General features: G+C 40.9%; 1 protein-coding gene and 1 long non-coding RNA gene across 6 annotated transcripts in view; one reads left to right on the forward strand and one right to left on the reverse strand.

The window, feature by feature from the left end:
* Positions 1–1,697: 1,697 nt before the first annotated feature.
* On the reverse strand, positions 1,698–17,593 carry LOC134420413 (uncharacterized). 2 transcript variants are annotated; one of them, XR_010028338.1, is made up of 4 exons: positions 17,284–17,593; positions 9,557–9,731; positions 7,877–8,092; positions 1,698–2,850 (listed from the first exon to the last, which is right to left on the reverse strand). It is a non-coding gene; the product is annotated as an uncharacterized LOC134420413 (long non-coding RNA). The 2 variants fall into 2 exon arrangements; XR_010028339.1 differs by lacking the exon at positions 1,698–2,850 and adding an exon at positions 4,526–5,137.
* The window catches only part of HIPK3 (homeodomain interacting protein kinase 3), a 69,192-nt gene continuing 57,646 nt past the window's right edge, over positions 15,737–27,282 (forward strand). For 2 of the 4 annotated variants that reach the window (XM_063160567.1, XM_063160570.1), the window contains exon 1: positions 16,301–16,563. The gene's annotated coding sequence lies outside the window, so the exon portion shown is untranslated. Of the gene's footprint in view, positions 15,815–16,292; positions 16,564–27,282 lie in introns of those variants that run through there. The other 2 variants (XM_063160569.1, XM_063160568.1) reach the window with 2 other exon arrangements.

Below are 27,282 nucleotides of genomic sequence, written 5' to 3' on the forward strand. Positions count from 1 at the left end.
AACATGAAGTATGCAGACACAAAGTCCTTTTTCCACAATTTATTCTAAAAAGAGATGTTCCCTTCTGAAGGCAAATGCTGCTCTCCAAACAACTAATGCTTGCTGTTACCTTTTGGGTTGTCATTTAAAAAGGAAGCAAACAGTATGGAGCTCTGGAACTATTTTGTGCAGTGCATTAGTTAACTGCTTACAGGATAGTACAGTAAAGCAGTTCAAAAATAGGTGATACTGTTTAGCTTGTTATGTGATATGTCTCTTGTTTCTAGAAAGCCAAGAGTAAGTAATGAATAGCAACAATATGGATTGGACAGAAAAGCCATTTGGATAGCTGTGCAACACAGGATTAATTAGGCAAATCCTCTTAGGTTTGATAAGCCATTGCTTAGATCTACAGTTTATTTTGTCATTGGTTGCTCCTATTAATGTCTTCTTTCTGTCAGAGTTTATTACCCTGATTTCAGTTTTGCATCATACCTTTTTGTGTCAAAGTGAAATGTCACTTCCAACCTTGTAAGTGCAACTTACAACCTTCCAAATAATCAGCAGAGAAATGCCTGGAGTCAATTCAAATCAATGCTGGCATCCTCTTAAGAGTCTTTTAAATAATGAACTTTTTATATGGATAATTGCTGTTCAGCAACTGGTGTATGACATCTTTTAAATTTGGCCTTCAATGTTAAGTTACAGGACAAGCAGGCGTATGAGTCTGTTAATGAGGATGAGCAAATGCTAATTCATGGAGATGAGATGGTTTCTGCAGTATGCTCTTCATAAAAAGCATATGTTTTTGATATTTCTGGGCAACCTTTAACTTTTTTTCTTCTTTATGACATTGCAAACCAATAATTTTATATCTGTAAAAGAGGTTTTCCTAGTACAATCAGTACAGAATAACTTCACTGCCTGAGCTCCATTAGGTTGCGGTTGGTTTTTTTTTTTTTGATAATGTGTAGAATATACTTGAAAAATATAAAGTACATACTTTGAAGTAATTTTACTAATTAGTGTTCACACACTGTCTCAACTTTTCTCAACTTTTTTTTTTTTTTTTTTTTTTCAAACTGGAGAATGTGCCGTTTCTCAGAAATAAGAAAAAACAGAGGCGAAATAAAAATCCTTACTGGAAATAAAAAATCTTAATAATAATAAAAATATATTCTGAGAGACAGAGACTAACAAGCAGACACCTCAGGACTGCAGTAGGATGGCTCAGCCAGCTGGGTGGGGGGGAAATATGCAAAAAGGCACAGGCAGAATTGGGCATTTCAGTGGGTGGTTATCAGGGTTTCATCAGCACTGGGATTTCATTTTGTTAGACAATGGTTTGTACGTGTCAGGGCTCGTGGCTGCTGTGTGCAGGGAGCACAAAATGTGGGAGAATACTGTTTCCAGTTCTTCTTGTTAGTCAGAATTTTATTGCAAATCTTTATTCAGCGATCACCTGAATATTGGTTTTTGTCTGTAAGAGGGTATTGCATCTGAAATTCAGTTCCACCTTGAGTGACCTGGGAAACTTTTCATGTATGATTCATCTGATCTGATCTGTGAATTGGGTTAACCTCTGTCATGGTCCCAGACCAAACCAAAATAAATCTGAATTACAGCAGAAATGTAACTGTGAGAAAGCAATAGCCTTTAATAGAAAATCAATTGAATATCACAGCTGCTTGTAGAGGATAAAGGACAAACCAGGAAAAGACAAACCAGAACGTTGGCTGGAAGAGAAAAGTGGGGAATGCACAGGACTGAGTGATACCTTTGGGTTTTAGTCTGTGAAAGATGAGTTTGCTCCTGGCTGACAAGCTCCCCAAGGCCATTGCAGCAGGGGATGGAATCCTGTGTGTGCCCTGGCTGAATTTAATAATGTTAAATGTATATAATTGTCGGAACCCAGGACATCCCTCTGGCTGTCCTGAGCAGCCCAGACCCCTGCCAGGGATCTCAGAGACCCTGGCACAGAGCTCATAAATGCCCCTGTGGTTCTGATTATGACCCATGGAGCCAATTTCCAACCTTAGATCATGATCTGAAAGCCATGACAAATTAAGTAGAATGATAGTGAATTTATCACAAGGTGAAAAAGTAGATTTTGGGGTTTTTAGAATGGGGGTTCAGGGGGCAAGATGGAGGAATTTGGGCATGTCCAGCCTTTCTCCTTCTTCTTGGCCTCCATCTTTTGCTGTGGTGCTGGCACTTTTAGATAGGTTTAGAGTAGAAGCTCACTGTCTAACATAGGTGATAGGTGTTGGAAAGTGATTGTAAACATTGTACATGTAGTTTTTAGTATAAAGACATAACACTGCCCTGGGGGCAGGCAGAGTGCCTGAACTGTCCTGTAGGATGGACCTCAGCAAGGCAGGAGAAAATTTTTTATAGATAAGATACAATAAACAACCTTGAGACTGAGAAATGAAGAGCCCTGACTCCTTCTTGGAGCGCCGGGCTGGGAAAAGAGACTGTGGAACTTTCCTTGGGGTCACTCTGACAAGCTAAAGATCCCAACGTGTAATGTTTCTAATGTTTAATACCGTCTCATTTGAAGAAAAAGAAAACCTTGCTGATATTGCAGCTGATTTTGTACTTCCTCACCGAGCACTATAGAGCACTACCACTTCCCTCAGCTGGAAAGCGAATTTCCTGGAAAGCTTCATGATGGCAAGAAGAATAATCTGATTTTAGCACTGTTTTTCTTTGATTCTTTGGCTGGGTTTCAGTCCTGCCCTGTGTCCCTGGGACCATCAGGGCATGCAGTGACACCACAGCTGCTGTGGACACATCCATGGGTGCATCAGGGAGAGGAAATTCTGCAGGGAGTCTCAGAGATCTCAGGAGACAAACTCATCTCGAGGGCTTTAAAAATAAGGGAGTGATGATCAGTGGAAAAGGAAACAGCTTAGCAACTTTAAAAAAAAAATAAATTATTTTTTCTAAACCAAACCACACAATTTGCAATAATTGTGTATTCCCAGTGCCAAGATGGGGTTATATTGGTAAGGTTTTCTTAGAAAAAAAATATTCAGTGAGTTTCATTTGAATTAATACCTAAATCAAGTTCAGCAATTTTGCAGTGTTAACCATTCTTTTCTGGGAAATATTGATTAAACCTGGATCTCTACTAAGAAAGACTGATTTGACTCAACTGGAAGAATTCATGCAAGTGTAATGATTTTATAGATATCTGCAATAAATAATGCCAACATGTTGCAATGTAATCAAACTGTTGAATTTAAATCATGATTTTCTTCCAATGTCCTTCAGCTCAATTCCTTCTGTGGGCTGTCTTGGAGTGTCTGAGGTAGAAGAACCTTTTTACATTTGTCAAGGCAAACATTCTAGGGGATGTGTTATCCCTTATTTTACATACTCATTAGCAGCAATTAAGCAGGAATAGTATACAGAGAAGGATTATAGAGAGTCAAAATTATTTTAAGGTGTCTGGGCAAAAAAACCCCCCATGGATTTCTCATTCTGATTTGTGGAAATGACTTCTTTTTAGGCAGCATTAGTGATATTCCCTGCAAAAGGTTACTTTATTGGTATAATATATGCTCTCTGGCTCAGACAGAATAATTTTCTGAGCTAATATTGATTTAGGATTAGAGTGAAAAATAGATCTCACTTTTTCATGTTAAACTAATTCCAAATTAAGATTTAAATTAAAAGGTTAGAAAGAGGTCTCAACAATAAATCACTTTGGAGGCCCCACAACTCCATTATTGTTTGTCTAATAAACATCAAGCTTTTCAAATTATACTCTGAATAGAAACTAAATGAAAATTATGATTCAGAAAGGAGCTTTGCTAGAGATGTTTTAATGAGGAAGTTTGATTCCACAGTCACTTAGTTTAATAAGGTACAAAAGGCGATGTAAAGTTGTAAATAACATAAATGCAAATGATGTTAGAAATGACAGAATTGAGTCTGCTGGAGCAGAAGCATTTTGGAGGCTGCTGTGGAAAATGTGAGATACACTCACTGAAATGAAAGGGGCAAAGGATAAATGGCGAGTTTGTTGCCATCAAGACGCTCCACCACTGGTCAGAAATAAAGCCAGGAGATGCTTCTGGTATAAAGCATCTTTTTGCTTTGGTATAAAGCTTAACTTAAGGAACATGAGTTAACCAGCTCATTTTTAAGTATGACTTAGTGCAAAAGCTACAGACAATGATTAAATTAGTTTTAAGTGCCTTCCACTAAGAAGTACATTGTTAAAGAACTGGATAACTAGGCAATTTCCTATTGTGTTTTTAATTAAAGGTAATATTTTGTGCTTGGAAATGAAACACAAGGAAGTTAATTATTGAATTAAACAGGAGCTTTTCAGTATTGTCTGCTGAGTGGAATGATATTCTGCTTTAAAAGCCTCATATAAGCAGCTAAAGTAATCTTTCACACATGTAACAGATACAACTATTTAATAAAAAATGAATGAGAAGCTACTCATACCCTGCTGTGAAATAGTTATTAGTTTCTGCTATAATACATGAATTTGCTTCTCCTGAAGAAATGCATTTAAATGGTGAAGAACAGTTGATGTCTGATTATTACATTTCGTGTGTTAAACCAAAAATATTTATACTGCTTTTGAGTTCAGGAGTCAAAGAGCTGTCATCATGCCAGGCTATAAAAAGCTGATTTCCTTGTCTTTATGATGGAATGTAATGATTAGTGGAACCACACTAACAATCCAGGTTTGTTTGGGTTTTTTTTTTAATACTTTTCTCATTCAATTGTCATCTCCAAGGGCTGGCTTTTGAGGGGGGATGAATACATGTCTAAACAGTACCTGAAGAAATTGAAAATATCTGAGTAAAATCTTGATCCCACCCACGCTACTGATGTACTTTTTGAAGATTTCAGCGCGACTTGCATGATATTTATTGGGCTTTACACAAATACACACAGGTTTTTGTCTTTCAGAAAAAGTGTTGGCAGTCCTACAATAATGAATAAAAACTGGCACTGGTAGAATGTCTTCCTTCAGGAAATAAGGACTCCTGAGGCAGGTGGGCAGCTGGTGCACTGAAATGATGTTCCCTACAGTGCTGGCCAAGGTTGTCTCCTCATTCCTTCTACACTCCTCTTTTTCTCCATGAATCCATCTGTCATCTCTTGTCTGATACTTGGATGGCAAGCTCTGAAATATTTCATTTGGAAGCCATCTTTACTGATTATATCTATTATAATATAAATAATAAATATATTATATTTATTATATAAATAAATATAAATATTTATTTTATTTAAATATATTTTAAATAATATAAATATTTATTATATTAAAATATTTTTAATATTTTTATTTTTTTTACTCCTGACCAGGAATTTCTGGTCCATAATTGAGGCTACTTTGTTAATACTGCTGTTTCTATATCCATTAAAATTAGTACTGATATTCTGGGTAGTTCCCCTAAATGTTCATTAGTAGTTTAATATAAGCATTGTGAGACTTTGAATAAGAACTATCGATGACAGTCTCCCACATTTACGTAATTAAATAATAAATTAAATTGATTAATAAAGCATATTTTAAATGAAAATATCTCCACTGTCAGATTTATATTTTTTTATTTCTAAATTATTTTATTACCTGCCCATAGAAAAATAATGAAGTCTATACAGATGCATTTTTTCAGTGAGGTAGAAAAAGGATAATGTAATTTGGACATATTAAATTGTTGTTGTCAGGAATAGGTGTACAAATTTCCTTTGTAAGATATGGCACAAGAGGTATGAATGGAAGTACTCCAATCCCTGACACATGTACTATTTATGTAACATGCACCCCTTCATTATCTTATTCTGAGGTGTGCAGTTTGTATTCAAAAAAGAAAAATAAACCTGAAAATGATCTGCAGATTTAGTGCATATATTAGAACTGTGGAAACTCTGGTTTTTAAGTCACAAGTATATATTGACAAAAATAACTTAGCTATAGAAGGATCTCCAGTTTTCTTGAGACCTCCATTGAAGGAGCATCTGAGCCTGGAGCTGTGGGCCTTTCCTTGCGCTCCCCTCTGTGTCCTGACGGCAATTCTGCCTTCCTTGGGCTCCCTGCTCCCCTCTGTGGTATTTTCTGGGGTCCCCATCATTGGAAAGAAAGCTGAATCTGACTCCATGTTCTTAGAAGGCTAAGTTATTATTATATTATATTATATTATATTATATTATATTATATTATATTATATTATATTATATTATATTATATTATATTATATTATATTATATTATATTATATTATATTATATTATATTATATTATATTATATTACATTACATTACATTACATTACATTACATTACATTACATTACATTACATTACATTACATTACATTACATTATATTATATTATATTATATTATATTATATTATATTATATTATATTATATTATATTATATTATATTATATTATATTATATTATATTATGCTATACTAAAACTCTACTAAAGAATAGAGAAAGGATACAGACAGAAGGTTTAACAAGATACGAATTAAAACTTGTGACCCTCTCCAGAGTCCAACACAGCCTGACCGTGATTGGTCATTAAGTAAAAACAATTCACATGTTGGATAAACAATCTCCAGCCACATTGCAAAGCAGCAAAACACAGGAGAAGCAAATGAGATAATTATTGTTTTCCTTTTTCTCTGAGGCTTCCCAGCTTCCCAGAAGAAGAAATCCTGGTGAAGGGATTTTTCCACAAAATATGACAGTGACACCCCTCCAAGGGAAAATCCAGCAAAATCCAGCAAAATCAGGGGTGCTGCTACCAGACTTTGAGGGTGCCATGAGAACCTTTGCATGTACATGATTTTGGGTCAAATCTCACCAGGATCTCCCCAGGCTCAGTCCTCCTGGGCTATTGGCAGTGTCCTGTGCTCTGCAGTTTCTGTCCTTTCATTTTCTCACCTGTTGAATCTCGCTGCTGCTCATTTGGGTGTTGAGCGTGATGTGATGTTTATGACCATGTTTTTATTTATGACCATGTATTTTATTTTATATAAAAATATATATTTATTATATATATTTATAATAAATATTATTTATTTAATTATTTCTCCCATTCTTTTCAACATCAGGCCATAAGTGTGTAAGGCTGCACTCCCTGTTTCAGTAGCAGAGAGTGGTAATTATATCAAAATATGAGAAAGCCATAAAACCCCTCTGATTTCATATCTACCTTTGCACAAAATCTAATTAAAATGGCACGTGGGTACACATGATATTTTTGTGTATTTCACACTAAAACACTTTAAAATTCAATTTGTTTAATCAAGAGTGCCCGTGAGTCAGAAAACAACACGAGCTTTATGTCTAACTAGCCAAGAGGTGTTTAAAAAAGTAAATAAAAATATTTATAAAAGTAAAAATTCAATAGAAGACATATATATAAATATATAATATGTAAATAGGTAAATATACAAATATACAAATATATAAATATGCAATATACAAATATATAAACAAGAAATTATTTCTATATTATATTAATATATAATATACACACAAATGTATGTATATATATAAAATATATACACAAATGTATATTTATATATAATAAATATAAATATTTGCACATAAATTATAAATATAAAATATTTCTAAAATAAAATGATAATGATGGTAATTATGATAATGATGATGATGATGATGATAATAATAGTAATAGTAATAATAATAATAGTAATAATAGTAATAACAACAACAACAACAACAACAACAACAACAATAACAATAACAATAATAATAATAATAATAATAATAATAATAATAATAATAATAATAATAATAATAATTCTCGTTAAATGAAAATGCTACAGGTCAAAGCACCACCAGCAGCATCAAGTGCAGATGCAGTTAGCTCAGAAGTGTTACCTGATCTTCCCCTGCATTGTCTGGGGAGAGATTGCTCCGAGGTGAAGGGGCTTTGTGGCCGTAGTGACAGCCTGCTGCCATTGTTCCTGCCATGTGACACTTTCTGCCGAGTGTCTCATTACCAGGAGGGGACACGGTGTGTTCCACTGGGTCAAAACAATTCATTAAACTGCTGCCGAGCATCACCTTTTCCTTTGGAAAGCGTTTGGGCTGTTACTGGTTTGGAACAGGAAAATAAAAAATAAGCACAAGTTTTGTGACTTTTGCAAGAATCCTCTCAGAACACATAAACACATTTATAGGGAGATATGTTCTTTACTAAAGAAGGAAATGTTTTTTTCATTATAATGGTTTGATCTGTTTTCATAACTCATGTAATTAATATGCCTTTTCTGTTGTTCATTCGAGGAGGAAAGTCCTTAATGTGGTAATTTACACCTTTAGAAGATACTTTTAACTGGTTTTCCATTAAGGATGTCTCATGGGGGATGGGGAGAAATAAGGCTATCTGCTTTTAAAAAGTAGGAAAACCCATGGAGAAGTTGCTGATGTATTAAACTGATAAGGGAGGGTGCAGGTGGATGTGGACTGGGGTAAAACTGCTTCTCAGGTGGGATTTGTGCCACAGACAGATTAGTGACAGGGCCTTACCCCAGTGCCACAAAAGGGCTTTTTGTGCACTGGGTTTGTTTTTAGCTGCTGATAGCAAAGCCCTGGCTCAGTCCTCAAGTGCTTTCACAGTGAGCTTGGAGAGAGGCAGGTAAAGAGGTCATCTTCCATTTAATTCTAAAATAGGCTTGGCTGTGATTCGGTGCAGAGTTAAATTTAAAGCAGGCTCCACTCCTGTGGGGCTGCTGGGGGAGGCTGACAAATCCTGCATGAGGATAAAACTTCTCTTTGCCATGGGAAAACATCAGCCTGGACCAGCAGCCAGCTAACCAGACGATTTACTTTGGAATACGCTGCGTGAAAAATGCCAATCACTTGTTTTTAAAATGTTAACATTTTAATAGTAATAAAATGGTTATAAAAATAGCAATATAATTAGAGTAATAATAATTTGGACAATTTGGATTAGGACAATATGAGACAATAGAGACAAAGAGCTACAGACGTCCAGGTACCTTTTTCTGGGCAGCAGGAGCCCGAAAAAGGACCCACGTTAACAGAGGATTAACCCTCAAAAGCAACAGCCTGTTGCATATTCATACACCTCATCCATGATGCATAAATTCCATTCAAACACAGGATTCTGTCTGGGCAGTGCCAGCTTCTTCCTCTGAATCCTCACAGTGTCATCATGGCTGAGTGAGGCAGGATGAAGTTTGTTTCTTCCGATAAGGGAACAATAAATTCTCTTTCTCTGAAAGATTCAGGTGTCCTGTGGCTGCTGTCTCACTGGGAGTCCTTTCTTTAAAAATTCAAGTATCCCACACAGCATAGTTTCTATTTTAACATTATGTTACAATCTAAAACTATATTTAACACACTACTTAAGGGAATTATTACAGCATAACTTTCTTACATAACACATATAATATTCATTTTAATATTTGCAAAAATCCAATCATAAAATAGGCATTTTTCACATGCTGCAAAAGCACAGCTCCAGAAACCTTTAGTGCTGTCAGTATTTTTCCTGCAATCAGTAGACATTGCTGCTAATTAGCACAAACTCACTGGTGTAATGCAGGATTGTGTTTGAATTCTGTCACTCCACTGCCTGCCTGTGTTCAATGATGTTTATTTGAAGGAATTATGAGTTTTGGAAAGTGAGGTCAGCTGGAACATTGGTTGTGCTCTTCACCTTGGTCTTGCAATGTATCAGTCACTGAAGACAGAAGTCATTGCTCACCTGTAAAAATGGAACTATTGTAGTATTAGTGGGTGGTACTCTATGGATATTCTTGAATGTAGAGTCCTTATTGATGCTTATTTCAAAACAACAGGAAGAAATGGCAATATTTGCTATGAAAGTTTTTTTAAAATTAACACAATATCATTGGAATTTTAATTTTAAATATGCTTTTTATTTTAAAAGGTTATTTTTCTCCTCCATAGAAAAAGTTTTTGAGAGTTTTTTTCAACTTTTATGTAAAGTAAACATTTTTCCAATGTTTGGATATCATTAAATTGGGAGTGGATTATCTAATTTTTTATTGATTGCCTTGAATATTATCATTCTCAATTTATATCAGATTCTCTCTATTTTCTGTTGTAATAATCAGATATTGTAAAATATATTTGTCCTTGCCAAACACCTCAAAAATAGAAACCTATTGTATTTTTGTCCACATTTAACATTCATTAACCCTAACAGCCACTTCCAGCTCTTTTCCTGCTATGAGAGAGTGAGCATTAAAATGTAATTATTAAATACACTTCTGTGACAGGTACCACAAAGGCTAATGACTACATGAAAATAGTAAAGAAAATGCAAGAAAATTTAGAGTGTCAGACTAGAAATGCAAATTATTGTGACATATTTCCTGAAGACAAATCCTTTCCATGTGGATCTCCTAAGGTACTTGAGTGAGGAATTATCTACTTTCTATGACTCTAATAAAGTAAGTGGAAAACCAGGCCTGAAAAATAAAAATACAGCCTGAAAAATACAATACCACGATACCTTAGCATTTACATGGTCCAGTAAAGATATTTCAACTACCCCCAAAATATTGCATTTCTTTAACTCTTTATTAAAGAAATTATGTTAATATGAAAAAGATCTTAGCATAGTTTAAAAGACAGCAATGAAGCATCTGTCGAATCTTCACCTATTGATGTAATATGACCACAAGCAGAGAAATAAATATCTCACAGTGTCCCTGAGCAAAATCATCTGTGACAATTAGCAGGGTGCCATATTTTTAAATTATAGTTGTCCCAGTTAGCTGTTTCAACAACTATGGCACTGAAAAGGACAAGAAGGTTGAAAAGAAACAATTAAAAAAAATAGAGAGAGAGAAAAGTTCTGTAAAACCTAAATTGAACTAGTAGGTATTTGTGTAATTTCAAGATAAATTAATTGTATTTTTCTACTTATGTTTTTCCCTTTTCCTTGCACATTGACATCACTCTTTATTAAAAGTTGGACTCGATGATCTTGGAGGTTTTATCAAACCTTAATGATTCTACAGTGTTGTTATTCTGCCTTTCTCTGCTGTGAAAAGTTAGGGGATTAGTGTTTTAGTTTGGGTCAGGAGTGCATTTCATCTCAAGTCAGCCAGCTTTTATCCACATGATAACCAAAAAGATTTTAGATTCCTTCTCATATTTTCTAGGAATTACCATTTTAGTCACCCTGCCTTCTGCATTTTCTAAGAATTACCATTTCAGTCATCCTATCCTTACCTTTAGATACCAGACAAAATTATTTCCTTAGAGAAAATTCCATTGCCTGGCAGAATTTGAAACAGCAATGTCAGGATGGTGCAGGAGGTTTCTTGGAGCTGGGCTTTAAAGGCTGAGGAAGGAACAAGTAGAAAGAGAGGCAATCTGAAGAATGCTTTAATCTGATTTTCTTCTTTGGAAGAGCCATCCAGTGGATGGAGAAGCACATGGACCTGTGGTGTCATTGTGAAATAAACAAAGGCCCAGAAACCACCATGAGCCCATGGAAAGCATTTTCTGTCCCTAGCAGCTTTTAAATCTTTCCAGAGGAGCCAGGCTGTTGAATTTGTAAGGCAAACAGCAAACAACAAACAAACAAATAAACAAACAAACAATTCACCAACTTGTCTGGATATTTTTTTTTTTAGTCCTGCATTAAATCTGCAAAAAATAAAGTGGAAATAAAGGGTGAAATTTGTACTTATTTTTGCAAATGTCTCAGTGGAAAATGCATAGAGAAAACTGTGTGTTTTTTAATTGAAGAAACACAGTGCTTCTCAACTGACCTTCCAGTTGTTGCAAAAGGAGCAAAGTATATGTTTGCTTTAAATTTGAAAGTAGTTTTCCATTTACACCCAGCAACAGAAGGCTGGATTTTGGGTATATCTAGTAAACATATCTATGGGGAGGGGAGATGGGGAACTTTGAACTGTGCTTGTCTGAATCTGATGGTAATCAGTGGGAAGTGTACATTTAGATTTTTATATTTTAAAAGAGCAGTTTTTATCAGCTTAACTCTCAGTTACTTTATCGGTTTAACCCCTTTACATGTTTCCACAGGAATTTGGATCTTGAAAAATTTTGATCCAAATGCAGAATATCGAATGCTTTTTTTCATAATACAAGTCATACTTAAGTGACAATAACATCAGTTAAAAATGCTTCTCCTGTGATGGCACAGCCTCGTTCAGGACTCCAAGCTTGGTCAAAAATTAAGAGTCAAGCTGATGCAAGCGACCCATAAGCTGATATGAGCAACTCATCCCGGCTGTAAAAAGTGTTTTGATGATACAGCTTATAGCAGTTTGAGGAGTAAAACAAATTGTTCTAGCCAAAGCATTTTCAGCCTCCATCTACACTTGGGATTTTGGTAACAAAAATAGCACAAAATGTCATTGGGAGGTGTTCTGCCAAAAGCTTCTAGCCTGTGTTTGTCCTCAGATTGTTTCTTTTTGCTGTATAATAGATCGCATCTGTTGGAAATATCTTCTTCTTCATACTTCTGGGTTTTATTTTCCACTCAGAGCACTCACACCTAACTAGTGCTTATCCTCTGCAAGGGCTTGCAGACAAGGAGGAACAGGAGCCCACGGGGGTGTGTGTTTCAGGGCTGAACTTCATAAATGAATCTAAATGACACAGAGCCTCCTTCCACCGAGTTACTTAAGCACTTTGAAACAAAACCCTCCCCTCCAAAAGGTATCAGGAGCCCAGAGCACTTACAGGTGTAACAGGAGTTTCCACATTAACCCCTCTGTTGCCTACCAGCACAAATGGACCTGCCAAGAGAAAATTAGGACAGGGAAGTGTTTGCTGCTTTCCAGGTGACAAAAAAAAGTCATGTGAGGGCTTCTGAGACACGGTCACAGATTTAACCTCTGATAGAAACGGTCATCAGAGTGTTTAAAGCTTGCTGATACATCTAATGTTGTTTTATTGTGCTTTGTGGGCACTTCAAAACTATTTTGTGGCCAAAGCCATCCCTAGGAGTCACTGACAGCAGAGGAGGTTCATCCCTCCAGCTCACACTGGCTCTGGCCAGCCCTCAGCCCTAAGGCTGAGGAAAGCTTCAATTGAAACAGCTGCCAAAGAAGGGAGCTCCTTGAGGGAGCTTGAAAGGAAAAAAGGGCGAAACAATGGATCTGCAGAGCGGTGCTGTGCTCCACAGAAGCAGCTGAAGGAGTTCCAACGAGATTTGAGAGTTTGATTACAAGCTGGTGATACTCCTGTTGCAAGGTGAGTGGGAGTCTAGCATGATCTAATTAGCAAAAACTGGAACACGAGGAGAGAACTGACAGTGCTGGGATGTTTCAGGAGGTGCTGTGACAAACGTGACCCACCCAAAACTCCAGTGAGAGAACAGCATGATAAGAGATGTTAATGAGCCCAAAGTCACCCCTTCTTTTCTACATCTAAATTCAAATCTGTTTCTGAAAGTTGGTTAAAATTATGCAGATGTATCCATGGAGCACTGGATTCATCATTTTGCCTGTTAGTAGAGGATTGGTAACACTGAAATTAACAACTGCATTTGGATTGGTTTGGTTATCAAATTGTAAGAAGGTGCATGGTGAAACACGAGGAATTTGCTAGAAATAGATCCTAAAAAACATGTTGATACTCGTCAGTGGATCACAATTTGGGGTGATATACACCAATTTAAGTTTGCAGATCAAGTATGGATTGAATCAGCATATTTTAATGTGCTTTTTTTTTGTTGTTAAGCCATTTTAGAGTTTGTATGGTTAAGTAATCAACAAGAATGTTTATCAACATTTACTGTCTATTTATATGTTAATAAAACGTGTAGAAATAACTCTGTAGGATGTTATTTTTTAGGAGCTTGATTAATATTTCTAAAATTAGTAAGCAATAGATGTTATGAGCAGCTCTTGAGTGCTATAATTTACTACCATTGACACCCACCTATTTCTTCCCCAGCCCTAAATTATATGGCTCATTACTTACAAGACTGAAAATTGGTGGTGTTGTGGCAGTAAAACCAATGTTAGGTTTTAGCACTTCCGTACAATAAGTCTGGCTTCTCCAATTAATTAATTCAAATTCTGACTTCACATCCTAACAATCTTTATTACAAGGATTGGTCCTAAATAAAGGTGAAAATCAAGCAGACACGTGTTGAAAATATTGGAACAAGTAGTGAGAAAAAATAGCAGAGTACGTGTAGTTGTGCAAGTAAATAAAGAAATTCTTTGTTATTTTTGGCAAGAGGTGGAGAAGCATGTGATGTCCAGTTGGAGCTGTTGCCAAGGATTTATCTCGGGGCTAAATACTTTATAGGCAAACAGTAATTCCTTTTTTGCCCCACATCAGCTGAACACTATTTCGGGTCAAGAATGCTGTTTGCAGAGAAGCTGACCAGTCCTACAAACCACTAATATTTAAGTGATGTATAATACTAGGGACATGTTGTTACTGGGGGTGTATCCTGTTATTTTGTGAAGAGTTAAGCAAGGCAAAATGCTGAACTGTAATGCAGGATGCAAACTGGGCAATACATTTGCTCTGTCCTGCTTGCTCTCAAGCTGGTGGTGTGTCTGACGGGCTCGGGCTAGCGTGGCAAGGACTGCGAGCCAGGGAAGGATGCCAGACCAGATCTGGAAGGTTGGTGCTTCACACTTGTTTCCAGGGCTGGCTGGGGAAGCCTCTTTGTCTTACCACTCATTTAAATGAGTTAGGAGTTGGTAAATTCATTCTCACCTTGTCATCTTCTAAGCTCCAGGTCCTGAGAGCCAGGCCTTTGTCCTGGCACCAGTTTGCTCATCGTTATGCACGTTGAGTGTGTGTGAATGAGTATTACGGGAGTTGGCAGCTAGCTGGGAGCTGGCAGGGAGAGCTCACCGATTCGGGGTGCGGTGATCGGGATGGCCAGCACCGGAGGATTTGGGAGTTTTACAGGTGCCCCTGGCAGAGCCCCCACAAAGCACCAGGCTGCCTTCCTCCAGGTAGTGACAGACCGGGGAGGGCAGGGAGGCGAGTTCGCGGTAGCAGCATCTCAACTCGTCCTCCCAGGACTTCCAGGGGGACCGTCACGGGAGTTCGGGGTAGGAGCATCTCAACTTGTCCTCCCAGGGGGAGTTCGCTGCAGGAGCATCCCGAGTTGTCCTCCCAGGGGTGACTTCCCGGGGGGACCATCAGCTGGCGCTGAGGGGGCTCCGCCGCCGAGCTGCTGCCATGGGCGGTGATGGCCCAGCAGCCCCGGCCGGTGCGGGAGGGCAGGAGAGGAGCGGCAGCGGGGCCGGGCCGTGCATGGCGCTCCGGGCGGGCGCGGGGCGGCGGCGGCGGCTGCGTTGCGCGGCGGGGCCGGGCGGGGGCGCTGCCGGCGGGCCGGGCGGAGCGGAGCGGAGCGGGAGGCGGCGGGAGCGCCCCGCAGGCTGCGCCCCGCGGGCTGGGCGGGGGCCGGGGCGCGCCGGAGCGGGGCTCGGCCGGCGCCCCCTCCGCAGCGCTCGGCGGGGCCGCGGCCGCCGCTCCGGGGCGATGGGCGGCGGCGGGCGCCGCTAGGCCGCCGCGGGCAGGGCGGAGGCGGGAGGAGGCGGAGGCGGAGGAGGCGGCGGCCGGGGGCGGGTTGGGTCCCTCCCCGGGAAGATGAGGCGGAGGCCCGGTCTGTCGAGCGGGCTGAGCCGGGGCTCTTCCCTCGCAGCCGCCAGGACAAGATGGCAGCGGCCGAGGCGGCGGCGCCAGCAGCAGCGGCGGGGCTGAGCGGCTGAGCCCGGCCGGAGCGGCGCTTCCCGGAGCGCTCCCGGACATGCCCAGGGCGGCGGCGGCAGCTCCAGCGCGGACGCCAGCGCGGCCCGACCCGTGAAGGTGAGCGGCCGGCGGCGAGCGGGGCCGGCCCCGCGGGCGGAGAGCGGCGCTGCCTCTGCCTCCGCCGGCGGCGATCGCGCCCTGCCCGCGGGGGGCTCCGCGGACACTCGACCCCCCTGCCCGGGGCAGCGCCGCCGGCCTGGCCGAGCGCGGCGGCGGCGAGCGGGCAGCGCCGCTTCCCCTTCCCGCTGCCCTCGACGGCGCCCGCCCCGCCGCGTCCCCGAAGTTTCCCGTTCCGCGGCGCGGCCCGGCGCCCTCCCGGAGCCGCCCCGGGTGCCGGGCGAGGCCGGCGCCGCCCGGCGGGGGAGGTGTGGCCGCCCCTCGCCCGCTGCCGGCGCTGCCCCGCTCCGCTCCGGGCGCGCCGCCTCCTGCCGTGCCTTGTATGGAGCGCCGGGGCCGGGCGGGCTGCGGGGGGTCCCGGGGCGCGGCCGCGGCTCCTCCCGCCCCGGTGCTGCTCGGCCGCCGGCGCGGCCGCTCCTGGCAGTCCCGGCGGGACGCGACCGTCGGCCCTGAGCCCCGAGCAGAGACACGCGCGGGGGGGAGGCTGGGGAGGCAAATGGTGCCCGGGGCCGGCATCGCTAACAGCAACTGGAAAGGAAGTGGACGCTTTAAAATTTGGTCAGTTCCCAAGAACGGGCTCTGTGAAAGCGGAGGGGTTTGTGTGCCGGAGGCTTTGCCGTAATGGTTGCGGCAGGGATTGTGCGGGGTTTGTTCTGGATTCGTCGTGGTATCAATTGTAAAGCTGGCAGGTGCGTTTGCATGTGTTTAACGCTGTAGGAAATTGTGATGAGTGTGTAAAAATTATTTTTATTTAGATCGAGCCCTCGATCGTTAATGCTATGTGCTTACACGTATATAATAAAGAGCTTTCTTTTGAGGTTATACTTTTGTTACTAACTGTTGCATCTGACTTAAAATGTCAGAAACTGCGATTGTTTGTTTCTTTGTTAACTTAGTTTTTGGCACTCCGGGGCTTGACTTGCCAGAAATTATGTGGCGCTCTGATGTTTTTGCATCTTCCTGCTTGTGTGTTTCACATCTCCCTACTTGCGTATCGCCTTGTTTATTTCAGCGTTTTGAAATTGTGGGAAAGTATGTTACTATGAGCGACGATTACATTAGTTGAAGCTGTAGTTGTCGATAACAATGCATGTTTCTGTGATTATTCATTTTTTGCCCAGTATTACCTCCCTATGACATCGTTTGCAAAAAGTTTAGGCTCTGATTGATGTCGCACTAAGTAGGAAAGCTGGGATGAACTCTGAGGACTGACATAATAATTCCGTAACAGACTTAATTTGCTAGAGCTTTCTATAAACTAAAGTTTAAAATACACACAGTAGCTGCCTAACAAGCGTGGCAGCCAGCGGAGAGATTAATTAAGCACCTGGAAAATAGGTCAATACTGTATTACGAAGCGGCGTGGTGAGATGGCAGATAAATAGAGCAAAGTGTTAACGCGGGCTTACCGGGGGAAAACCGATCCCGCTGGAGCCGTGGGGCGGCTTTATCTGCGGACCTTTTATGGTAGCACATGCTGGGAGCCCTCGGACTTTTCGCTGCCTCCTCTTCTTCCTGGGGGCTTCTCTGCTAGGGTGTGGCACCGCTCGTGCTTGGAAATTAATTTATGAATTTTTTTTTCAGTAGATAAATTTGGCCGGGTGTTCCGGTTCCGACTGCGGTGGTGGTGGTGCGTGGCTCTCCGGGCTTGGGGGCGGTGTGGAACTGGATGGGTTCCATGAGCTGGAATAAAGTTACATTGAAAAATTGCTCGGGAAGCTGCCCCTGCCCTGGGGTCTCTGCGGCGCTTGTGAATTTTCCTTTGTTTCTTTTTTTTTTTTTTTTTTTTTTTTTTTTTTTTTTGTGTGTGTGTGTGTGTGTTTGCGTGTTTCCTCCCTCGTCTCTTTCAAACAACTACCTGTGGAAACAGGGAAATGAGACAGGCTCCTGCATAACAAGATAGCAGAGACAAAGACAGGGTGTGGGGAGGGAGGCTGAGCTTGCAACTCATCTTTCAGAACTAACTGATAAAAAACCACCAGAATTTATTTGCATGCGCTGCTTTTCTCCTTGTGTCCTACAGTTTGCAGCAGTTGCTTCAAAACAATTCGGTGATTTTTTTTTTTTTTTCCAAAAGCATCTGTGGGGTTGATGGCATCTGTCTGTGGAAGGGGATGGGAGGCTCAGCAGCATTTTCAGAGGCAGAGGGTTGGTCAGCTCACCAGCCCCTGGGTGGAACAGAATTAACTGTACTGAATTCCTGTGGAAAGCCCAGTGCAGAGGTGTAGGAATGTCAGGCTGTGTTTCCCCAAGCTCACGGGTTGAGGTGTGTGTACCCCTCTCTGAAGGGACTGCACACTTCCTGTTTTCAGAGCAGTTTTCTTTTTACCTCTCTATAGGATCTCTTTCTTGTATTTTCCCTTTAGCCAGCGTGCTGATCACGGCAACAAAGGCCCTTTTGACAAAGCGGTGCCTTTTGGAACGGGAATTTTGTGGTTGCCTTTCTTGTGTGTGAGGGGGGAGAAAAGCAGCGTTGGGCACGGGAACAGCACTGTCATTTGAGGCTGGACATGTATTTTGGAGGGATGTTAAATACAGGAGGAGGAACTGCTTTTAGTGTAGCTAAATTTCGCTGTTGCAGTGTGGGATGTCGTGGCACTTACAGAACAGTTCCTGCACACAGTGCTGCTTTCTGCATAGAACTTTGGGGAGTAAAGCAGAGAACAGAGAGGCCTTCCTATATTATTTTATTAGATCAGCCTCAGCTTTTCTGAATATATGAAATTATTTCATCTGATCTGATTCATTAGGAGGCAGAAGGCTGATCCTTCTGTGAGAGAGAATGGATTTCTAGTGTTACACTGCACTAGATATTTACCTGTAGGAAATACTGCTTCTCTATGTCTGTAGAAAGCTGAAAGAAGGGGTAAACACCTTTCCCCTCTATTTTTTTTTAACTGTGCTGCTTTCTGCACAGAACTTTAGGGAGAAAAGCAGAGGACAGAGAGGCCTTCCTGCATTTTTTTATTAGATCATCCTCAGCTTTTCTGAATATATAAATGATTTCACCCGATCTGATTCATTAGGAGGCAGAAGGCTGATCCTTCTGTGAGACAGAATGTATTTCTAGTGCACTAGATATTTACCTGTAGGAAATACTGCTTCTCTACATCCTTAGAAAGCTGAAAGGAGGGCTAAACACCTTTCCCCTCTATTTCTTTTTTTACTGTGCTGCTTTCTGCACAGAACTTTGGGGAGTAAAGCAGAGGACAGAGAGGCCTTCCTACATTTTTTTATTAGATCAGCCTCAGCTTTTCTGAATATATGAAATGATTTCATCTGATCTGCAGAGGCGTTAGAGCTGAATGAAAGTGCTGTGACTGCCAGAAGTACAAGTTGGGGAGAGCAGGCCTGGTAATCACCTGGTGATCCTTGGCTTGAGGGAAGAAGGAATGTGGAAGTGTCACGGTGGTGCCACCAACATTCCTCTGTCACGAGTTGGCTGTTGGGTTTTGTGAAATAGCATCTGCCTTTCAGACTTCAAAAAAGCTTGTTTGTACCATTTGGTGTTTTCCAAGTTCCCAAGTCACTGAAATATTCTATTTCTTGTCATCCCTTCACTGACAGTCAGAGGTGGAGTAGAAAATAATTAATTACTTTTAATGGATCTTGAAAGAAAAGGTCTCCTCTTTCGTTTTAATACCAACTTCTTTTGTAATTTGCAGAATTAGTTGGTATTTAAAGATCTTGGAAAACAATTAATTACTTTTAATAGGTCTTGAAAGAAAACAATTAATTAATTTTAATAGATCATGAGTATAGGATGGGACTTCAGGTGTCTGAAACTGTGCTTCAGAATTGTGACTGGGCTGAGCACAACATGAGACATGGGGAAAGGAGTGAGGATGAGCACTGAGCGTGTTGCAGACCATGCTGGGAGTGCAGTGCACCTGAAATGACCATTTAACTCAATTTAAAGCAGCCTGAAATAACTGATGCTATGATATGGGTTAGTAATGAGTTACCTTTCCTGACTTCTGCAGGCACTGAGCACCCTCTGTTTAACCTGAAATAACCTATAATGAAGGATAAAGCCTGGAAAATCCTGTTACCTGGTCTTGGCTTCCCCCACCCCCCCTTTAGAGAGTGTTTTAATTTAGAGCTTCTACCTCTTATACAGAATTTTAAAGAAGTTATCACTTTTTCTTCAGAGTCGCTGTGCTTTGAGTGACAGGTGAGCAGGGGAACAGCATCATGTAACTGTGAAGGTGGATTTTATATTTGATAATGTATTTCCTATAGGTTAGGTTCTTCTCCCCAGTTCTTCAGTTGTTTTATTTCAATATAGTGAATATTGAAAAAGATGACAGGAGTTGGTGTGCGTCTTGGTTTTAGATGCAGTTTAGGGATAATATTTGTAAAGCTTTGTAGTATTTTTTTCATTGTATATCACTTTTCCATATAGCATTTTAATACTGCATTTTTGATAGTGGGTAACTTTTTCACAATCTCTGGTTTAGCAGTTGGGCTTGGAAAAGGAAGAACAGCCAAATAACAAGTGTTTTCTAAACAAGTAGACTCAAATAGTTTAGTTGTGTTTTTTTCCTTATGCTGAGGCTTGGAGTCAGTGTAATTTCAAAATAACTCTCTGAATATTAACTGTACATATTTATTAATTCCAGCATTGTGTAAACTTTTTGTGTAAAAGCATAACATACAGTACAAAAAGATTAGGAAATTATTCCTTTTAGTAAGTAAGGAATATAATCCTTTTTTCCCCTTTTATCCAGCTCTCATATGCTCAACAGTATTTGGCTATAACAGGAAAATGCAAAGTTCAAGTTCCAAAACAGAGGAATAAAAGAAAATGCAGTCAAACATCCAAAGACAAAATAGACATTAGAAATATTTTCCTATCTTTTAGGATGATCAAAGCTACAGCAACTCCCAGTATTAGAAAAGTAATTGGGTTCTTACATACAGAGAACTCTTTTTGCATGTTAGGAGGGGCACTCCCATCAAAAAAGCTATCTTTAACATCAGTAATCTTAAACCCATGCTTTCCATTCTTGCTGAAATAATGTAACAGCTCTAGAAGACTTTTTAGTGCTTTTTAAAGCGCACTACAAATGAAGTACAAATAACATTTTTAATGTAAAAAGTCAGCTTTTATTTGTGTGATCACTTGCTGGATACATGTGGTCCTGGAAAACTTCTGGGCAGGAAAGCTCAGCTCCTGATACCTGTGCTGAGTCCCATAAACACCCTGAAAAGAGGAGGTTTTGGAGATGCCCATGGCCACTTCTCCAGCCTGTTGGATTTCATAATCCACTGTTCTGAGTGTGTCTTGTTCTCTCCTGTGTTCTGGAGGCTGCTCTGGGTCACCACACTCCACTGTCCCGCAGCTGCTCTTTGTGTCACCAGGACACTAAAACCTCCAAGGAACTTAAATTACTGGGTGAGGCAAGATTTCTATCACCAAGCTTGGCTTGGTTGTTCGCTTGCCTTGGGGCAAGCAGCCACCAGTGCCTGAGAAAACAGGTTTTGGGTTGTTTCAGGGGTTTTCTCTAGTTTTACATGGCTCTGAGCTGTGAGATGGAAGTGGATCTCCTCGCCTTGAGATGGCAGAACTGGTCCCTGGGCAGGAGAAAGAGCCAGGAGGGCTGGGGCTGCAATGAGTGGTGCAGCTGTGCTTTGTGTGGGGCTGCAGTGTCCTCATTGCAGAGATGTTTGCTGCTTTTATTAGCGTGGCCGGATCCCTGCAGGCCTGCTCCCTGCCTGCCAGCTGACACCTGAACCTCTCCCTGCTCCTGCTGGAATAGGCTGAAACCATCTGGTGCAGGGACCTCTAATGCATGCCCCCATCAAGGGCTGCACGAGAAGGCTCACCTGTCAAGACAAAAATGCAGAGAGAAAAGGGCCTCAACTCCAATAATCATTAGAAAGTTCTGTAAGGAAGGAAAAGAAGTTTTTCTTACTGGTGATCTAAGTTCCCTTTGGAGGACATGAATAATCACTAATACCAGGTATCCATAAAAAGTGTTCATATACACATTTATTTCTAAAGCTTTAATTCACTTTTGCAAAAGTAATTTACTTTTTCATGTGTAGATAGAATAAATGGTTCTTCTCTTGTGTTTCCACAGTCTCAACATGTTTACTGTTTTGCTGTTTTGTTTTGGTCCTTTGTCAGCATTAAAAGTTGACATAGCTTTTTTTTTTTTTTTTTTTTTTTTACCAGATTCCACTAGTTTAAGTAAAATATATTAATTTTTCCCCTCTTTCCTATGGTGCGCATTTTTTTCTGTGTTGGCACAATTGGTGGGCCTTACACAATTTCCAGGAGGATTTGTAGTTGTTTCTTGTAAGATGCCTTTCTGCCTGTTTTGACTGAAGCTGTTGATGTCCATCATTGTTTTATCAACATCTTCCTTCTTGAGTTTTTCTTAGAAACTTTGGTCATCTGCTACTTCTTACCCCTTTCCTTTCATTTCTTCCTTTTTTTTTTTTTTTTTCTTTTTAACTGTTGGACTTGGTTGTTTGTCTGCAGTCTGTGTGTTCAGTTGAGAAGTTTTTTCCACAGCTTCTCTTTGAAGATTATTAGGGGTTGCATGTGGGTAGAAGAGGTACTCAGATAATCCTTATTTTTCAGCATTTCAGTCTGTTAAGTGTGGGAATTTTGGTGTTTGAGATGTTGTGAAGCCCTTCAGAAGGAACCAGATTTGCTCCTCAGAGGAGAAAGAGGAGACCAAGAACTTTTTTCCCTTTAATACCAACTTATTTTGTGATTTGCAGAATTAGTTGGTATTCAGCCTGATAGGAGCAGATTGTTTTTCATAAAGACTGATTTTAATAACTTTTCCCAATGGTTTCTTCCTTTGCACGTGTCAGCTCTGAGCCCAGCAAGAAGAGGCCATGGTGGGAAGTGTTGCCAAGAAATGCTTTGGGAGCTCTTTGTGACAAATGCTGCTTGAGACTAGATGTGTTTTAAAAACTCTGTCACAGAGGTGTCTAAACATTCTCCTCAAGGTTAAAACAAGAGTGGCTGTTAAAGGTTTATTTATGCTAAAGTGGAAAAATTATTAAACATGGAAGGGAATACAACAGAGAAAAAAATGTATGCACATTTAGCAGTATTATTATGTCCCCAGGTAGTGGGTTGTATGCTGCATATAATCTTTCTTTACCTGTGCTTTCTGTGTAGTTAAATCAGGAAGTTTCTTTGCACAGGGGAGAGGGAGACATTTCTTGCCCTTGCATTATAATATGGGTTATTACAGTTATTGATTCAGTAGGACCTAAGACTGATCCTTCTGTGAGAAAAAATGGATTTCTAGTGCACTGATATTTATCTGTAGGAAATACTGCTTCTCTGCATCCTTAGAAAGCTGAAAGAAGGGGTAAACACCTTTCCCCTCTAGTTTTTTTTTAATGTTCTACAGTAAATGCCATGTCCAATTTATACAACTGTTTTCTGCAAGCAACTAATGCTATTTTCATGATGGTGTTGCTCACAAGGAAAGAAAAACACCTGCTATATAAAAGCAGAATATTGAAACCACTTTTAAATAACAAACTTCTATTATGGGAAAAATACTGGGACTTCAAAAGTTTTTTTTTTTTTTTTTGTGTATGTTTAAAAATACCTTCCTGCTTATTGTGTGTCTGTGTGTTTACCTCAGTCTATATATGTTTGAGAGTTGTTACTAGATGTAGCTGGGGCAACTGACCTGAAAACTGAAAAATAATCAAGGCATCTAATCCCACACACTTACCTTGATTGATCTTTTTGTGCTGCAGTTAAGTCAGTTTTAAAACAAATAAAGGCTAATGTTCTTATTTACTCTGGCATTTTGGTTGCAGAGGAAGTTGAATGTGCTGTAGGTGTGTTGTCTTCACAACTCAGTAACCACTTGATATTGACATTCTTGTTGGTCTTCTTGGAAGAGGGACTGATTTTTCCATGTATTTGGGCAAAGTTTTAACTCAACTATTGCTTCTACCAAGTGGTTCTCAATGTGTAGGAAAGTTGTATTCACCTCCTTGCTACAGGAGAGCCTGATTTGCAAATTTTTGCATTGCATGTCAGTTCAATGAGCTCGACAGGTTTTTTGTGTGTGTGCTGCTGCAGAATTAATATGCAGGTCCTGTGGGGAGAACAGGAATTTTGGGTTGTTGTTGTTTGGGGTGTTTTGTTTGCTTTGGTTTTTGTTGCTTGTTTTTGTCCAGGTGAAAATCTTTTTTCCTGAGAGGAAGAAAGGTAATTTTGGATGAGTTTCCTCCTCATTGAGTAATTGAGAGGACTTGATGAACTCTATGTAAGTAGAGTTCCTTTGCATGCAGATGTGCTGCCTTACCTTCTGTGAAGTGGCAGCAAACTTCTAAATGTATATTCTTACAGGAGCTGCTTTTGGTATTGTCTAGAGCTATTTTAAAATGAAATTCCAAAATAAATTGCTTAGATCAGTTGATCCATTTCTAGTTCTAACAAATGGCCAGCATTCTAAAAAATGCAAAATTGAGCAATTGCACAAAAATAAAATGACTGGAAATCAGAAAGGACTAAGAAGGAATTTTTTTTTTTTTTAAAGTACAGTGGCATTTGAACATGTGACATGCCAACATGCAGTTTGGGCTAATCCTCTCTATCAAATTTTATTTCTGCTTTAGGGAAGGTGGCAGTGGAAGAAGTGCCCTGCCTCTCTGCTTGCCTTGGCCCTCCTGCTGCATTGAAGGGTGGCAGACAGGAATGGTTTGGATGGATCCTCCAGCACTTCTGTCCTGCAGAAGGTGTGGGCTCTCCTAATCCCCACTGTCAGAGACTTTTATTTGAGAGTGCCTGCTGTTTCCAGGTTCAAAAAGAATTAGTCTTGTAAAAGAAGAGATTAGGCTGGTGAAGCCCTGGCTGGTTGAATTGTGCTGTTTATGTTGATGGTGGCACATTCTGATGTGGAGGGCATGTTTCTCCCTGGGGCTGGTGGCCAAGGCTGCACTGCTTGTGCCTGCTTTCCAGCTTGCCCAGAAGAAAAAGAAATGCTTCCAGTACTGGTTCATTTATCTTTTTAGCTGTGATTGCAGTCATATTGGTATCACAAGGTTTAGCTTTTGATATTGGTGGAAAATATGAATAAAGCAATTGTGTTCCTGAGTGCTGGTGCTATGGCAGCATTGAGTCACAGCAGTTCACTCTGATATTTTATGTAAAATATGTTTGTGCTCAGTGGATGGCGTCAGTCCTGTTTCCAAGGATGGAGACAATGCTGCAATTGAGACTAGTTTGTATGACACTTAAACCAACTGGTATTTTCAATTTCTGCTATCAGTGCAACATTGGTGGTGTCTGACTAAAAATATCTCTGCTGTTGCACAGACCTTAACCAGCGCTGTAACATTTTTTTGGGTGGTCGGTAACTAAATTCTACGAGGGCAGAATTGGATCATTGTATCCTTTGCTTCCCACTAAAACTTGGAGCCAACCTTTGGCCTTTCAGCCTGGATGGAGGTTTCATGTGGGGCAAAGGCTGTGTTGGCTCAGCTGAATGCTCCTGGTGAATGATGAGCCAACATCCCTGAGCTCTGGAATACGTTTTTTAGTCAAGAATGGTAATGATTTCTTTTGCAATTTTGTGGAATTGCATCTCTGGTTGCTGCCCCAGAGCTGGGTGTTGGTTTCTTTGGTGAGATGTCATCAGCTGCTTGTGCATCTCCTGGTTCTCTGTGGGGCAGTGTGTGTGCAGAATTCCCTCTGTCATTGAGGAAAGCATTTATAGGGCACAAATTACCTGGAATACCTCAGTGCTTTCTTCTTTGCTCTGCTCTCTCCCTTCTGTGGGTCACAGAGCTGGTTTTGAGGTGGCCAGAGGGTTGGGACTCCCTGGGCTTGTGTTTCTGGCCACTTTGCACTCTCTGTGGACATGTTTTCCTTTATAAATTGCATGAAACCTCAATTGCCAGTGCTTTGTTATTAAATGTCCAGCTGGAGTGAGGGAATTCCTCAGGGTGAACAGATCATGGGGTATGAAAGTACTTGCATCAGTACAGCTTGTTCAGCTACCTATCCAAAATAAACAATAACGTAGAGGTGCTGCTACTACTGGTAATGAACTTTCATCTGTGCTGAAAGAGAGGGCAACTATTTCAGCTTTGTACTTGCTGAATAACTTGAGAAGTTGGGTGGCACCTAATATGAAAAGAACAATTGTTTTACCTGGAAAAAATGACAGTTCGTATCCTTGCAGTGTTTCCAAAGTGATGCATGATGTAAACAAAACATTTCATAAGTGCCACTGCTCCAATTGTGCGTTTGCTAGAAGTTACTGAGTGTTTAGAAAGCCTCCCTTGATGCCCAGCTCCCCTGTGAGAAGGATGTGAGAGTTTTGGAGCTGGTTTTTGCCCACGGAGGCCTGAAAGAAGTTGGAAAACAAGTTTTCTTGGGTTAAAGTTTAACTCTGTTATTAGGCGGCTGCCTCTGGCTGCTGGGAATTTACTACACCAGGAGCAGCAGGGCGATTGCAGTGCTGGGGGCAGGAGCTGTGCATTTCACAGACAAATTAGGAGAGCACTGTGGCAGTTTCTCCTGAGCTCCCCTGCAGTTATTAACCAGTTATTTTGCCACACTTCCCCCCCAACTCAGCCATGTGGAAATGTCACTGTACAGTTAATTATTAATGGTGCTCAGGCCTGGAACAGCCTGTGCTGCTCCAGGTTGTCACAGTGTGCCAGGTGGGTCATGCTGCTGAGTTTGCCTAGCCCCAGAAGGCTGCAGATGTAATTTGGAGAAGTAGAGAGCATTGTTACACCTAGGTGAACATTAGCAAGGTGTTAACCAGAGGTGCATCTGCCTGGTTCCCTGCTCAGTTTCTGTACAGAGAAGTTTGGTTGTGGGGGGAAAAACTGAAGTGCCTCCTGTCCACTGACATTACTTTGTGAAAATCCACTTGTTAATTTATTTAAAGGAATAAACAACGAATTTACTTAGTTGAAATATATTTGCTTTGTTACTTTGTTCATGCTTTTTTCAGAAGCCCAGAATTCACAGCCTTAACTCTGGTCAGAAGTCTCATGTTTTGTATAGCTTTATGTTTAACGAGCCAGATTTTCCCAGCACTCTCTGCTTCAAACTAAGAGGGCTGGTTCCTTTGAAGGAAGCCTTTCTAGAGGTGGTAACAGAACCCAAAACTCTTCCCTGCACTATTCCCTAGCAGTAAGGTGGGATGCAGCAGTCTCCAGTTGGAGAATACAAGCTGCAGAACTCCAGAGCCAAATTCAGCTTGTTTGTGCCACTGCCTGTGCTGAAGTGGTTACACTTGCTTTGCACTCAGTGAAGGAGAAGAGGACTTTAAAAATAGGTGTGGAGCAATGGACTACGTGGACTAAAACCGAAAGTCAAGTGGGGAGTTACTCCAGGGCTGCCTGTGGTACTGTCACCTGGAAATTGCACTTTTCAGACCTTCTGATGCTTTGGTTTG

This window comes from Melospiza melodia, chromosome 6, assembly GCF_035770615.1.
Source record: "Melospiza melodia melodia isolate bMelMel2 chromosome 6, bMelMel2.pri, whole genome shotgun sequence".
NCBI classification, from domain to species: Eukaryota; Metazoa; Chordata; class Aves; order Passeriformes; family Passerellidae; genus Melospiza; species Melospiza melodia.